Below are 16,707 nucleotides of genomic sequence, written 5' to 3' on the forward strand. Positions count from 1 at the left end.
CAATTCCCAGGGGATGCTGACGCTGCTGGTCTGGGGACCACACTTTGAGAACCACTGCTCTAGGTGATAAGAAGCTATTCAAGGGTTTCAAGCTGAGAGGAACTCTGTTAGAGTTGCATTTTAGTTACCTAAAGGTACTAAAAGCATTCAACAGTATCAGAAACAAATCTCAATATTTAAAATCGATAAAAATGCAGCTGCTCTGTTTTAATAAGGAAGTGGTAGAGTACTTTCTGGTTCTTTAACTTGTAGGTTCTAGCACCTGTGAGACCCTGGGTAAGTTACTGAACCCCTCCCAGCCTCAGCTCTCTCATCTGTAGAGTGGGAGTAGAATCTTGAGGGCGAAATAAGCTGAATAAAGTATAACAATTGACATATAGTAACACTCATTACATAGAAGACATGTTTATATTTAGTATATTGTTGAGGGGAGTAGGGCAAAGCTCCCTCCCCCAGGATGGATTCTAGGTGAGCTGGGACTTTCTTTTTAAAATATAGTTTATTTTAACTTAAATATGCTTACAGGAATACACTCATATTTGTTAGTATAGTGTAATTTAGTTCAACTTAATGAACACAATTTGGACCAAAGTTGTAAATGGTTTAAATATTTAAAAGAAAAAACAAAACCAGGACTTGCTATCTGTATTATTTTTCACCTATTTTAAGTGTACAGAAGATCCTCCCTCAAATGCTACGAAAAAAGGCAGCATGAACCCTAAGAAACTGGATTTTAGTTTACTTCAGAAAAATAATGTGTTACACTGTAAAAGCTTAAAAATTGGAGCAGCAAAGCATTTTTATAATGTTTCAGTGCCAGCTTACACAAATGCAATAACCACAGTATAGCCCCCGCGTGGGGAAAGGGTACTTCACGTGTGAGGCAAGTACAGTAGCTGTGTGCATTTAGTTGATGTTGTACGTGGCTTCTAAATCTATACCCTCTGACAGTCAACCAATTCCTTAGGTCTGAGTTAACACTCTCAGCCTGAGGAACATTTTGAAACATACTGAGTTAGATCAGTTTTAAACACTACGTTCTGAAATTGTAAGGTTTTTAAGTGAGCATTTTTCCCAAATTAAGTAATTAGACTGATTTTTGCCAGATTTATAGATTCAGGTGCTGAATAATGTGCCTGGTCTTTCAGGGTGCTGGAGATATTTTCTATGTTAGGCCATTAATCTTGATCACATTTCAGTGATACATGGAAAAAGTAGGTCTCATCCTCCTTAAGTTTTAGAAGGAGAATACAGCACTGAAAGTCTACACATAAGGTCACTGAAGAAATCTGTTTCAGAGCTGCCACTAGGTTCTGGCCCTCCTGAGATCTCTTCTGGAGGACCGTGTTAGATTTCACTGATGACCTTAAATAGGAGAATGCACATGGATTTTCAATCGGGAACCATGTGGTCAACCAAAGTATCAAAAACCTTTGCAAACACTATGTTAAAACATAAAACATGCCAGAGGATTATCAACCTTTTTCTTGTTTGCCAATATACTGAGAACTGTTTTACTCTGTAGTTCCTTAAGAGATCCTGAGCATCTTTTCATATAGGTATGGACCGTTTTATTAGCCTCTATGAATTGCCTTTTCCAATCCTTTGCTTTTTTTCTACTGTTATGTCTTTTTCTCATTAAGGACATGATTTCACTGTCATATATTTTTAAAAGGCTTTCTTTCTACTCTATTGCTGATATAAAGGGATCACAATCTTTGATGCATGCAGAGAATGTAGATTCTTTATTTTGTCCATTATCCATCACCCTGAATGAGCCCCACTTGCTAAAGAGAAGGGAAAATTAACAAAATGTTAAACCAATGTACCCCTTAGTCTGATTTAACAATTTAAACAGTTCTTTTAGGTAATGTTTACTTTCAGGAGTTAATTGTTTAGTCGGTCTCATTGTTTGCGCCCCACCAACACTACTTCCACCTTTGCTCCTACTTCTCCCAAGATGGGACTTGGTATATAAGAGGAGATAGGCTAATGTGAGCTAGGAAGAGAGTGCAGGGTCCCAGGGAATATGCACAGGGCTCCAGAGTCTCCCCAGGGCCATCTGCAGAATGGCCGGCTTGGTACCCATTGGGTTACAGTTTGTTCCATCCAAGCCACATGCATTTTGTTTTACGATTTTTGGGGTTTTTTTTGTTTTTTGTGTTTTTTTTTTTTTTTTTTGCGGTACGCGGGCTTCTCACTGTTGTGGCCCCTCCCGTTGCAGCGCACAGGCTCTGGACGTACAGGCTCAGAGGCCATGGCTCACGGGCCCAGCCGCTCCGCGGCACGTGGGATCTTCCCAGACCGGGGCACGAACCCATGTCCCCTGCATCGGCAGGCGGACTCTCAACCACTTGCGCCACCAGGGAAGCCCGCCACATGCATTTTGTAAGCATCTCCGGCAGCTGGTGATACCAAGGTTGATTTATTCCCAACTTGGTGAGAGCCATAGCAGTGACCCCTCCTCAACCCCCACCACCACTGCCTTGGCCCGCTCCAGTCCTTGCTGAGTGGCAGACTCCACTGAGCATCTGCCTCATGTTTTATTCTGCCCTCTGGCTCAGGGTTTGGTGTAGAGCCAACTCACGCTCTTTATAGTGGCTCCACGGTTCTCAACTCAGTGTGTCCATTTGAAGAACCATAGGAACTCAGAAATGCACTACCTTCCACCCTCCTCTCTCCCTCTCCTAAACTTATTGGACACGACTAAGTTAACACAAGACTTCTGCACAGCTGTCTCCTCCAAGACTCATATGGACGGTGAAGCCAGCCCTTCTGCCCCTGGTGTTTCCCTCAAATGATCTGGCATTACTTCCTCTTAGGACATGTGTCTAATTATCTACTCTCCTGGCACGTTATCCAGTTCCTTTTCCCCAAAATCCCTCAGGACTGGATAGGGTGAGCTTTCCCTGATTCTGCTCCTGAGAGCTTTCCCTGATTCTGCTCCTGAGACCTCTCCAAGGTGAAAATGCTCTATCTGTCTCTAGTTCCCTTCTCTTGATATGCGTTTTTTTTTTTTTTTTTTTTTTTGCGGTACGCGGGCCTCTCACTGTTGTGGCCTCTCCCGTTGCGGAGCGCAGGCTCCGGACGCGCAGGCTCAGCGGCCATGGCTCACGGGCCCAGCCGCTCCGCGGCATGTGGGATCTTCCTGGACCGGGGCACGAACCCATGTCCCCTGCATCGGCAGGCGGACTCTCAACCACTGTGCCACCAGGAAAGCCCCTCAATCTGCATCTTAATCCAGTTTCTCCTAAAGCCTTCTTTTATTGAGAAGCAACCCCTCAAAACCCGTATTTCCATGAGTATATTTTAGCGACTGTCAGTCTACAACACACATTCTTTCTTAGCCTCAGACTGGATTTCATTGCCAGCATGTTCTGGAACTGACCGAGTATTGGAAGAAGACTCTCTGGCCCTTCTGACCTCCCTGGAATCATTTAACTCACAATCAGTCACTACAAGCTCCTGGTAGATTTGGGAGTATACAGTATGAATACCCACATGTGCTGGAGATGGCACATATTCTCATATTCTTCTATATATACTATTAAGAATCAAACATATTTTTCTCATTGAGAAAACGAATACACACTCATTGCTGAGAAATTGGATAATATAAAAATGAATAAAAAGCAAAAATATTACTTCCAATCTCATTCCCCAAAGAGAATAGTTGTTAATCCTTTATTTTCTTTCGATATTTTTCTATGCATTTTTAAACAAAATTAGGGTCGTTTTATACACATACATTTGTAAAATATTACACTCTGGTTTTAAAATATCTTAATGTCATGAATATTTTTAAATGTCATTAAGTATATTTGGAAAATATTAAGTTAAAAAAATTTTGATATTGACTGGAATTAAAGAACTCAAAACAAAATAAATTTATGTGCATATTAAGAAGTCTCACTCCATATTGATTCCACCACTGTCACCACCATCACCACCATCACCATCACCCTCTCTACACTAAAGTAACCACTTTCATTAATTTATTATTTATCTTTCCAGTTGAAAACACTATTTTCAATGGCTGCAGAATAATCCATCCCAAAGAGATATAAGATTTACACATTCTCCTAATTTGGGGCATTTGGAATGTTTCCAATTTTTCACTATTATAAATAATATTTACAAAAAATTTTAAAGTATTTCTATAACTTGGCAGAGCTTCCTGACTTTTCTACTCATTATATTTTATTTTTCTGTCTGGCACCAAAGGAGAAATAAAAGTTCATTACATTGTACTTCTGGCTTTTACCAAAACCTTGAAGCTAAAGGGTCCCTTAGAGTTAGACTGGTTTAGTATCAACCCCTCATTTAATAGAAGTAGGAAAGTAAAGCAGAGAATGAGTGACTCGCCCAGGGCCACAAGCGAGTTAGCAGGAGGAAAGTGATGGAACACAGGACAGTCTGGCTGCAACATCTGCCTCACCACTGCCCTCCCCAGGCTGGTAGGGATGACTGGAGTAGTAGACCCCCTAGCCCACCAGTCAGTCCCCTAGTCCCTCTCAAATCCACATGCTTGGTTGAAAGAGGAAAAAAAGAGGAGTTTTTAAAGTCAAAGTGACCGCACATCTCTGCTAGAACATCTTGGTTGAACCAACTTTAGGCTGAACATCAGGTATATAAGTAAGAAAAGAGATGAAAACTGAGAAAATAAGAAAAGGGACAATTCTCAATCTCCCATATTGTTTCTAAATCATGCAGCAGAATCCAGCCAACTGCCAAGGTGAGAGGCATACTGTGAAACTAGATTCCCCCCAAGCTCCCTGGACAACCTGCCTTTCCTTGTTCATTTCTCTTAAGGGAATGTGGAAAATTCCCTGGGATTTAGAAGCCTTTGACTCATCAACACATATGTCTGAGAATTTATTCTAAGATAATACACAGACAAGTACACAAGATTCATATAAAATGATTTTCATTGCAGCCTTAGATATTACAACGAAAACTGGAGAATTCTATTTCTTCAGGATATATTTTATTTGCCTCTGCAGCTTCTCTCAGCCTCACCTGGCTCTGAGACCCTTTGCTTTGCCTTGGCTATTGCTATGGCTGGCCCACTCTTCGAAGACGCATAGTAGCCCACCCCCTATGGCCAACCAGCCACACACTCACAGTCTCTGACTCTCCCGGTCACTTGCAAATTCCAATGGAGAAGTTCACTGTAGAACTTGAAATCTTGTTCAGCCAGTGGCTGCTAAAGATGCTGAGTGATGAGAGGGAGTGTGAGGGAGTCAACTTCCTGGTAAGGAAAACCTGGACCAGTGGAAGAGAGAAGAGAGGGGCTAGCAGGGAAAGGCCTCTCCCTTCCTCCCTCCAAAACACTGTTCTGAGGCTTGACTTCTCCACATGGTCCTCCTGGGTACATCCTGCAGGACCAAGCAGATGTACCTACTAAGGAACAGGTGCCTCTTAGGGTCTCCTTGTGAAGCAAAGGCTTCCCACTTTCACTACTTCACGCATCTTTTCCTTCACTCTGGCTCCCCTGGGATTGCACCTTTCTTGTCTTGGGTTCTGTTTCATAGGGAACCTGGGTTAAGACAGATTGGTTTTGAACTTTGGTTTTAAAAATTGATGTTGTGAGCAGTTGCAGTTAAAAATGATGACGCATACCTATATTCACTAGCTTGGAAAGAGCTCTGAGTGATATTTCTGGAGGGAAGTTGACCCTGTTTGTTTCTAGATAGTCAGATTTTGGACATTTTCCTTTTTTTAAACTATTATGGATTTATTGTTGCACTTGCTACAAGTATGTATTAAATTTATAAACAGAATAGTTTGGGGGAGTCCAATTTTTACACTAAAATGTTGCCAAATTTTTCATCACCATAAAATTTGCTCTAATGAATACATTTTAAAGATAAATACCTTATCAATGTCACATGTACATAGAAGTGATGTTTACATGTGTAAATAGATATATACATAGTGTATCAGTACCTAAACCATTTTTGAATGGAACTTTTTTATTAGGCCGTCCACTGACAAACTGCTTTACTCAGCTTCCAGCTTCAGAAATGCCACTGAATAATTGCCTATTCACAAAGAACAACAGTCTCTTTGTGAAACAAAGATTTTTGGCTTGCAGCCTTACAGACAGAGTTCACAGCACTATTATAACTGTTCATACACATTTGTCAAAAAAGGATGGTATCTGGGGTTAGTTCAATCAGTTCCCTACAGAATTCAATAATAAACTTCTAGCTAAACTTAGAAATGGTATTTTATTATTTACATGTGAAGTGAGTTTTTTGGGTGTTTTTTTTTTTTTTCCATTTAAGGTTTGTCAGCTGATTTAAATAAGCAACTTATACTGAGGAAAGCTTTTATCCAAGTGAGCAAGCCAAATGGAAAAATGCAAAACCAAATAAAAAATGCTAAAAAATAAAGATGTTGCCCAATTCTGGACCCAAATGAATTAGGAAATAGATTATCCAATGGTTCATGATTCTAAATTCAAATATGGTGCCAATGTACAGAAATAGTATGGGAAAGACGTTACAGAGGAGTCCGAATCAACTCTGAAATATCATTTTCTGTGGGGAAGAGAGGATGAAGAAATCATTAAAAGCAATGGCTAAGTTAAAAGACATCTTCTAACACACGTCCCACACCTGGTAAGATATGTAATTAAAAGGGGTATGTGCAGGCCTCCCTGGTGGCGCAAGTGGTTAAGAGTCCGCCTGCCGATGCAGGGGATACGGGTTCGTGCCCCGGTCTGGGAGGATCCCATATGCCGCGGAGCGGCTGGGCCCGTGAGCCATGGCCGCTGGGCCTGTGCGTCCGGAGCCTGTGCTCCACAACGGGAGAGGCCACAGCAGTGAGAGGCCCGCATACCACAAAAAAAAAAAAAAAAAAAAAAAAAAAAAAGGGGTATGTGGATAACAACATGAAATACAGAGTAAAGAGAAGAGTCATTATTTCAAGCCTATCCCCTGAAGTCACTAGTGCTCCCTCATTCTCCTTCTAACTGGATTCTGGAGTTTCGTACACATTCTTCTTGCAGTACCTAAAGTTCTCTGAAGCTCAGGGCATCCAACTCACTTGGTCTGTTCTCTCCTGTCCTGTCTTCCAGGCTCCATCTATGGCCCAACAGTGACGATGCTAAGGAAACTCCCTCATCCAGGTCTCACTTCTCATGTTCACGGTGGAAGTTGAACTTCCTTAACTTTGTGATATATTCTTCCTGTTGCCATTTCTGGCATCAGTCTGGTCACTTCTAAAGGTAGTCTACTGCCTCCTGAGAAGAAGAAAGCTTTTTCCTCAAGCATTTCAACACTGCTGTAGGCCCCAGGAAAATCACGTTCCCATTCTGCTTAGATGCGCCTGGAGCCCCGAAGTAGCACTCTCCCGACTCCTTCTGTTCCCAGTCTACCATCTTCACCCTTTTATAGGATGCTCAGTCACACACCCAGCCATTCATTCGACAAGCCTTTTCAGAGCACACTGGAGTCACTGTGCTCAGTTCTAGAAATTTCATGGTGAGCAAAACCAGAAGCAACAACCTCAGGCCTCCTGGAGCACCCCTTCTAGTGAGAGAGGAGACATGGACTGAATCATCCCCAAATGCAGAATTATATAAACTCTAGTAAGGGTTGTGAAGGTAAGTTCCCAAAAGCTAATAGAGCATGTAATGAGGATACTGATTTATTCTGGCAGGATCAAGAGGCATGCCCAAGGAAGTCATCTAAGCAAGTATACTCACATTGATATCCAAAGAAGTTTTCTCGGCAAAAAGAAGGAAGGTGCCAAGCAGAAGGAAGAGTTATTGTCAAGTTTGTGACATCCTCAGTGAATGAAAGAATTTTGGTATTTTGGAGCTAAGAAAGCTTGAAAGGTTAGGAGGTACATACATTCTACAAATTCTGGCCAAGACGTTAACGGTGAAAAGTGTTTATCGCCCTCCCCGCTCCCTCAAGCGCCTCAGTCCCGGAGCTGTCCACTGCAACATGCTCCAGCTCTTTTCTTTCAAGAGGCCCAACCAGGAGGCTTTACCTAAGCACAGGCTCCAGGGTCCCAGCCAGACAATATTATGACCACAGAATGAACCTCTTTCTGGTATAGTACCTTGTACGCAACTTTATAGATGGCAAAGTGTAATCAGTAAGGATCCTAGCAGTAAGGGATGGGGCAGTGTGACTGGCAAGAGCGGAGAACTGTTACCATTCCCAGGCCAGAGGGAGCTGGGAAAAGACTGGTTTCTAGAATGTGAACAGATGGAGAGGCTACCTGACCAGAGACAGCACCTTTGAGAATGGGATGCAGCCCACCTGTGGTTACACCTCAGGCAGGCACCTGGGGGGAGGAAGAGTCAAACCTCTCTCTCCTCCCACCCTCTGAGCTCTTGTCCTTGCTGGAACTCAATGAGAGCCGGAGGGCAAGGACACCCACATGGATCATCCCCCCAGGACACAGAGCAGAATGGAGAACGGGGGATAGGCAAACCAGGTGACCTAGTCAGGAGGGTTCAAGCATAGTGCCCCAGTTTCAAATATTTGAGGTGCCACTAATAAAGTCCATTCATCTCTAGATGCCTCAATTTCCTCATCTTTAAAATGGAAATGATGACAATAATACATTGGTTTGCTTTAAGCATTCATAAAATGTTTAGTGCCTGACACCTGGTCAGTGCTTATAAATGTTCTTACAGAAGAATGTTTATATATGTTTTTAAAGAAGAAACTGAAGTTCACACAAGTGACTTACTCAAGCTCCTGCTGTCAGAAGGGGCACAATCAAAACCAGAATCCAGACCTTATTGTTCTTGTCTGAACACTCTTATATCTCCTTTAAGCTGTGTCTTCCACTCTCTTCTTCAGAATCAACAGAATAATTACTAAATTGACTAATAGTTAATTCTGTAAGCACATGCTGAATCTTAGTGCTGTTTGTTAACTTGGGGGATATTTGCATTTTCTCCCAACTTTATTGAGATACAATTGACATATGACATTGTGTAAGTTTAAAGTATACAACCTATTGATCTGATACACTTAGGCATTGCAATAGTGTTAACTCACATCTCCATCTCAAAGCACAATTACCATTTCTTTTTTGTGGTATGAACATTTAAGATCTACTCTCTTAGCAACGGTTGATCATACTTTTCAAAAATTTCTTCACAGAGGACAGGAAAATGTTTCTCCTATTCTCTGTAACTTAATGCAAATAGGAACCTGTACCTTCACAACCGCATAGAGAAGAGGAAGAGAGAACAGCTCTGTCCTCCTCTCTGTCCACCATGTGAGGACATAATGAGAAGGCAGCTGTCTGCAAGCTAGGGAAAAGGCCCTCATCAGGAACTGAATCTGCCGGCACCTTGATCTTGGACTTCCCAGCCTCCAGAAATGTGGGGAATAAATGTTTGTTGTTTAAGCCATCCAGCTATTTTGTTATGGCAGCCTAAGATAACTAATACAAGATCTTCTGTCCATTTTAAATTGGAATATTTATCTTTTTATTATTGAGTTGTAAGAGTTCTTTACATAGTCTAGATACAAGTCCCTTTGCAAACTGTCACTTTCATCTAAGATGCCACCATCTCTCGTTTGGACTAATTACTCCATCTTCCTGCTTCTACTTAAAATCTCTGTATTGCATTCCCCACACAGCAGTCAGAGTAATTAATTTTAAATATATATCAGACTGTGTCATTCCTCTGCTCAAAATCCCTTACAGCTTCTCTTCTGATCCAGAATAAAATCCAAAGTCTTTACCATTGCGGACAAGCCCCAACCGATGTTGCCTCTGACCCCTGCTCAGTCTTTATTTCTCCCTTCTTCCCATGGCTTACCCTGCTCCAGGCACAGTGGTCACTCTGCTCTTTCCTAAGCAGGCCAAGCGAGCTACCACCTCTGAGCCTCAGTACTTGCTATTACAATAAGAAGCCAGTCAAGAGAAACTCAAGAGAAAGTATTGTAGGCAGAGGGAAGGTCTAGAACAGTTAGGCTCAAAGTGAGACTGACATGTCCAAAGAACAAAAAGATGTCTAGTGTGGATACAGCAAGTGGAGAAGAGGCAGTAGGTGACACAGATGGAAAGTTCAGTAAGGCTTTGTAAGGCAGGGTAAGGACTCGGGATTTCACCACAAGACAATGATGGGAAACCACTGGAGGTTTTTAAGCAGGAGAGTAACGTCTGACTTCAGTTGTAAAAGCATTGTTCAGGATGGGTAGACAGTGGCCACAAGCTTGGAGGCAGGAAGAAAATTAGGATGCCTTACTCTTACCCACTCAAACATCTCCACTCTACTCCCACCTAGTCTTCTTCTACTTACGCAGATTCTCTGCCCTACGTACTCTTCATTTTCCCCAGATGCAAGCTCTTCCATGAATGAATGATTGAATGAATGAACGAGTTTGCATCTTAACATAAATATACCAAAGGAGCTTATTCACATTCAAGAAGCACTTAGTGAGCATTCAAAAAATTTTGAAAGGCACAGTACTCTGCTGTGGTTAGTATACACGTGACCAAGACACTCTCCTTGCCTTCAAGAAGCTTTTTTAGTTCATTGAGGAGGACACTACACCTGTATCTAAAACACCAGCAAGAAGGGTTACAAGTAAAAGAGTTACAGGTAAAGTTCTATAGAGAGTTCAAAGGATTGGATGATCACTTCCAGGTAGAAAAATCACAGAAAATGTCCTATTTGAATAGAGTAAGACTTGAATAGGTGAAAATGGTTAGAAAGTGCATTTTAGGTCGATGAAAAGAAACTGATGTAGAATCTGGGAGCAGAATAATATTAAAGATCATTTAGTCCAAAACTGATTTTCCATGAGTGTATCAAATTATTTTATGGTCAATCACAAATATAGAGAACAGACTTGGTTGCCGGGGGAGGGGAGTGGGGGAGGGAAGGATTGGGAGTTTGGGATTAGCAGATGCAAACTATTATATACAAGGTGGATAAACAACAAGGTCCTACTGTATAGCACAGGGAACTATATTCAATATCCTGTGATAAACCATAATGGAAACGAATATGAAAAAGAATATATATGTATAACTGAATCACTTTGCTGTATAGCAGAAATTAACACAACATTGTAAATCAACTATACTTCAATAAATTTTTTTTAATGATTGTACGGTCAAACAAGTACTCTTTCAACGTCACGCTTTCCCGTAAAACCGTATATGCAGTTTGGTAATGAGACTGCTACACTGAAGAGCCACAAAATTGTGGTGTAAACTTCCAGGTTATGGCTGGACCAGTGATAAAAATACATATAACAGTCAGGCGTGGAAGAGAAAACGTCTGGACTATCTGTGAAAGTCTGCTCCATCTACCCCATAATATTTCTGGTGCTCTTCTATCTGTTCTTCTCTCTACGGAATCTACTTTCATGCTTGTATAAACAGAGCTGATGAAATTTAACTTCTGCTTGTCTTGGAAGCTGAGCTAAGTCAATAATAAACATGTACTTTGGAATTTTGTCTATTTGAACATTCACAACCTGCTGCTAGACTTTTAAAAAATCTCAGAAGTTTTAGGCTAGTATAAAGGAAAATCATTATGATATTCACCAGAGAGAAAAAAATCACTGATTTTTAAACTATGAGTTGACAAAGTCAATAGAGTATGTTCAAAGAAAAATCAGTGAGTTGCTACAGTTGTGGCTCAGTAACGCTGGACTTGAACATGGACTGATAATGAGTATTTATCTTTAACATTCACATGAAGATCGTATCTGCAAACCTCAGCAGTTTCAGGATACTGCCAGATAAAGATGTTTTCATTTACGTTTCAATTTTCACTGCTTAATCGCATCCCTTACGGATCAAGGATGCATACATTTTCAGGGCTAGAAGATTAGGCAGAAAAGTCATTACAATTCTTTCTGTGTCCAGTCTGGGTTGACAAGAAGTCCTCGGCGTTTTTTTCTGACAGTGTTGCTTTGGAGACAACAAAAAGTTAAATCAGAGATATGGGGATATATGTTTATGTATAGCTGATTCACTTTGTTATACAGCAGAAACTAACACACCATTGTAAAGCAATTATACTCCAATAAAGGTGTTTAAAAAAAAGTTAAATCAATAAGTATTCCAAAGTCAATCCTTTATACCTAGCATATCAGTAAGTATGGGTATTAGGGAAAAAGTAAAAGAGGTAGTTTCTGCCTTCAGGAAATGTACACAATTGTTGGAAAGTTTATGTGTGTATCTATATACTATGAGAAAGAGCCAGAATGAGAGAAAGAGAGACATGGAAGCAAAATATAGACAAATATTTAAAAAAATAGAGCATTTGTACTACAGACATTAGGAAGGGAGAAGAAATTGTGAGCAGGAGTTAATCAGAGAAGGCTTCATAGAGGAGAGGGTAGGATTCAAGTAGTTATAGTAGAGAAGAGAAAGTATTCCACATAAAGAGAATGGCACAAGCAAAGACACTAAGATATTCCCTCCTTTTTTATTAATCCACTCAACATTTATTAAGCACTTCACACCAGGACTGCTAACCAGTAGTTTCAAAGATGAGCTGAAAGATGAAACCATGCTCTCTCCCTTCACAGGAGTGGCTTAGGAGCCATTCAATCTTCTAACCCAGTATCTGCTCTGCAATCAGATTTTTTGAACGGTTATCAAAACGTTGAAGCTTCTGCTACTTCCTCAGTGCATCTTCTTTTTTTTTAAACCCTCTATCCAGTTCACCTGTATTCTCATATCTTTCATGAGATTATTTTCCACCTGCTGCTCTCACAGTCCACAGCATTAGCAGTCCTGGGAGCAAACACTAGAAACCCAGCCGAGATGTATGGGTTGATGAAGCTCAGCAATGAAATGACCCATAACCAGAGCCACCCAAGTTCAGTTAAAGGATGATTGTGATTTGGAGCAGCCAAGGACCACTGCCATCTGACAGTGGGGAAACTGACTCCTTGGAGAAAATCAGGATAATGACCTGCCAGCCCCTGCCAACTGGAACTAAGTGTGGGCAGATAGAATCAGACTCCTCTCCCTGCCCTGAACCCTGAACAGTTAGGCTCACATCCATTCCAAGAGCAAGGGCAGCTCCAGAGAACACTGTGAAATGGGTCTTTGGTCATCGGTGCGCTATTACTCTCTTATTTGATTCTCCTTTAGAGGCTCCTTCTCTGTCCAATCCTCTGTTTCTTCAGGCCAGCCACAGGCTTCCCAGAGCCTCCTCCCCAAAGTGGGTGGACTTTTCCTTTGCCCACATAGAGGCATGTGAGCATGGCTGGAGATAATCAAGTAACTGGACAGGTCAGTTTCTGTATATTCATCATAACCTTCTACTTCAGTAGGAAAATAGAAGTCATCTCCCCTTCCCACCATGAAATTCTCCACCCACCTGCATATACTTGTTCATCATCTCCTCTCCTACCATTTCAACACAGAGTTGTTAAGAGTATGGAGTTAGACTACAAAGGTTCAAGGCCTGGCTCTACCACTTAGTAGCAATGTGATCTTGGATAAATTGTTTAGCCTCTCTGAGCCTCAGATTCCTTGAGAGTAAAACAGGGGGAATTTTAGAACCACCTCATCAGGTTATTGTGAACTTATAAGGGAAAGCCAATGACCATTACAGTGATCCATAAAGCAAACTCTAAGTTTATTTATTTGCCAGGCAAGGGAACATGCACCAGTGAAGAAGTTCACTGAGGTAGGGAGGAAGGTGTATATATAAATAAATAAAGGGGCAGGTGGGGCTCACAGTGGTTATACTAATTAAGAATAATAAGTAGGAATGTACTCTTATTCAGAGGACTAAATTGTTTAATCCATGGTAAAGCATTTGAAACATTGCCCGGCATATAAGAAACCCTCAAAAATGCTACCTTTCATTATTTATTACTAAACTGTTCTGAATCTTGTTCTCTCACCATCTCAGGGATTTTACTCTTGAATTTTCAGTTCTCTCCATCTCTACTGGAACATTCCCGTTAGCATTCAAATATATTCTACAACCTCCATACATAAGCCTTCTCTCTTACTTAGTAAAGATGAAGATGGAATCTTAAATTCAATGGTGAAAAGATAGATTTATATTATAAATGATTTGGAGAAAACAGGGAGCCATCTAAAAATAAAACCAAAGTTGTATCTGTACTTCCCACTTTACACGAGGAAAATCTTCTACTGGATCAAAGATCTCAGCTTAAATAATGAAACTATAAATACACTGTAAGAAATCATGAGAGAATTCTTTAATAAACTCAGAGTGGGAAAAGCCTTCTTAACTATGACACAAAACTCAAGGGCCATAAACAAAAAGATTTATAAATTTTTTTTTTTTTTTTGGCCGCACCGCATGGCATGTGGGATCTTAGTTCCCTGACCAGGAATTAAACCTGCACCCCCTGCAGTGGAAGCGTGGAGTCAACCACTGGACCGCCAGGGAAGTCCCAAGATTTATAAATCTGAAAATATAAAAATCAAACATTTCTGCAAGGCAAAAGCCACCATAAACAAATTCAAAAGACAAACAACAAACTGGGAAAATAAATTCCAAAGATAAACAACAAACTGGGAAAACACATTTACATCGTTATATTGCAAACAAAGGGCTACTTTTCCTATAGCATGTAAAGTGCTAAGAAAAAAAAACAATAACTTGGGGCTTCCCTGGTGGCGCAGTGGTTGAGAGTCCGCCTGCCGATGCAGGGGACATGGGTTCGTGCCCCAGTCCGCGAAGATCCCACATGCGGCTGGGCCCGTGAGTCATGGCCGCTGGGCTTGCGCAGCCGGAGCCTGTGCTCCGCAACGGGAGAGGCCACAACAGTGAGAGGCGGCCCGCGTACCGCAAAAAAAAAACCAAAAACAATTACTCACTTTTTTGAATGGACAACAATCCCCAAAAAAGGAAATACAAATATCTTTTAAACATAAAAAGATGTTCAATCTCACTCATAATGAAAGAATACAAATTAAAATTATCCAGAGCTACCATTTTTCACTTACCAGATTAGCAAAGGCCAAAAGCTAGATAATACTCTGTGTTAATGAGGTTATGGGGAAAGAAAATCCCGCGAGAGCTGCTCGCCCCTTACCCACGGGCTGCCGGTTCCAGCATGGTCCACGACGTGGGCGCCACCGAGGCTCTGGGGGACGGCCTGCTGGGGTTCCCACTTCCGCCGCCACGGATTCGCTCCCAGCCATGGTGGTTTCCTGTGCAGTAGCTGAGGAATCCGCTGGTGTTTTCTTTGGAGGCGTGGCTGGCCGACTCGATCTTCGGCCCAGTCCGAGCCTTGGTTCCGGAAATAGGTGGATGAGCCAGGCCCTGCTGACGGTGGACGCAGTTCACGCCGGGAAGTTGGTGGAAATCACCGTCTTCGGGCGGCCGACTGTCCAGCGCCGGGTGAAGAGCGTGCTCCTGATCCTGGCGCCGAGTCACCGGGAGCAGCGCGCCCGAGCTGAGAAGATGGAACAACTCGAGTAGTTCTTGAAGGGCTAGGCACCAGGCCCCCAGGTCCCCCAGCGTCCTGTTGCGTAAGTGTTGTCAGGAGCATGAGAACAGTTCTCCTTCTGCTACTAAAGTTCAAGAGAAGCAAATATCCTTAAATCTATGCATTTATTTTTTTCCTGTATCTTGACGGATAGTGGTTTGATTATTTTGCTGCTGATTATTATTTTGCTGATTAATTTACATTCCTATGAGCAATGGTTATTGCTCATAGGAATGTAAATTCGTGCAACTATGAAGGAGAGTTTAGCACTATCATCCAGAATCATAACTGTTCATCCCTTTGATCCAGCAAATTCTTTCATTTATTTATTTGAATTTTATTTTTTTTATACAGCAGGTTCTTACTAGTTATCTATTTTAAACATATTAGTGTATATACGTCAGCAAATTCTACTTAGAGAAATTTATCCTGCAAATTACACATACACACACACACACACACACACACACACACACTTCCAAAACAACACATATATAAGGTTATTCATTGCAACATTGTTTGTAAGTTAAAAGCATTAGAAATAAGTGTGTCCTCCATCAAAAAGAGTTAAATAAACTTTGGTGCATTTGCACAAATAAATAAGATACCAGCTTCTCCTCTGCCCAGCCTGTGAATGTCACCTTTCCTCTACACTCAATCCCAGGCCTTCTTCATTCTCACTCTCAGTAGTGTCTCCCATGCCATGGCTTTAAATGTCTTCATAGAAAATAGCTCATTTCAGAAACCTAATCGTCATCTTTGTTGTTTCACTCTCCCACATTCCCTTCACCAAATACCACTAACCCAGCTCAAAAATAGTTTAAGAGTTTTTTAAACAGCTTTATTGATGTATAACTGACATGAAATAAACTGCCCATAATTAAGATAAAATAGGTGTATTATTTAATTAGTTTTGACACAGGTACACTCCGAAAACTATCACCACAATCAAGATAATAAACAAATCCATTACCCCCAAAAGTTTCCTAATGCTCCCTTGGAATCCTGCCAGCCCACCCCCGCAATCACCCCATACTCCCATCCCCAAGCAGTAACTGATATGCTTGCTGTCACTATAGCTCATTTTGCACTTTCTTGAATTTTAAATAAATAGAATCATACAGTATGAACTCTTTGTCAGACTTCTTTCATGCATCATAATTATTTTACAATTCATCTACATTGTTGTATGCATTAATAGCTCATTCCTTTTTTTGCTGAGTAGTGTTCCACTGTATGGAAATATCACAATTGTTTAAACTCACCTATTGATGAACAT

At 41.2% G+C, this 16,707-nt stretch overlaps 1 pseudogene; it reads left to right on the top strand.

The window, feature by feature from the left end:
• The first annotated feature begins 15,053 nt into the window (after positions 1-15,053).
• On the top strand, positions 15,054-15,475 carry LOC132497784 (oocyte-expressed protein homolog; annotated as a pseudogene).
• Positions 15,476-16,707: the final 1,232 nt, after the last annotated feature.

This window comes from Mesoplodon densirostris, chromosome 10 (genome assembly GCF_025265405.1).
Source record: "Mesoplodon densirostris isolate mMesDen1 chromosome 10, mMesDen1 primary haplotype, whole genome shotgun sequence".
Lineage (NCBI taxonomy): Eukaryota > Metazoa > Chordata > Mammalia > Artiodactyla > Ziphiidae > Mesoplodon > Mesoplodon densirostris.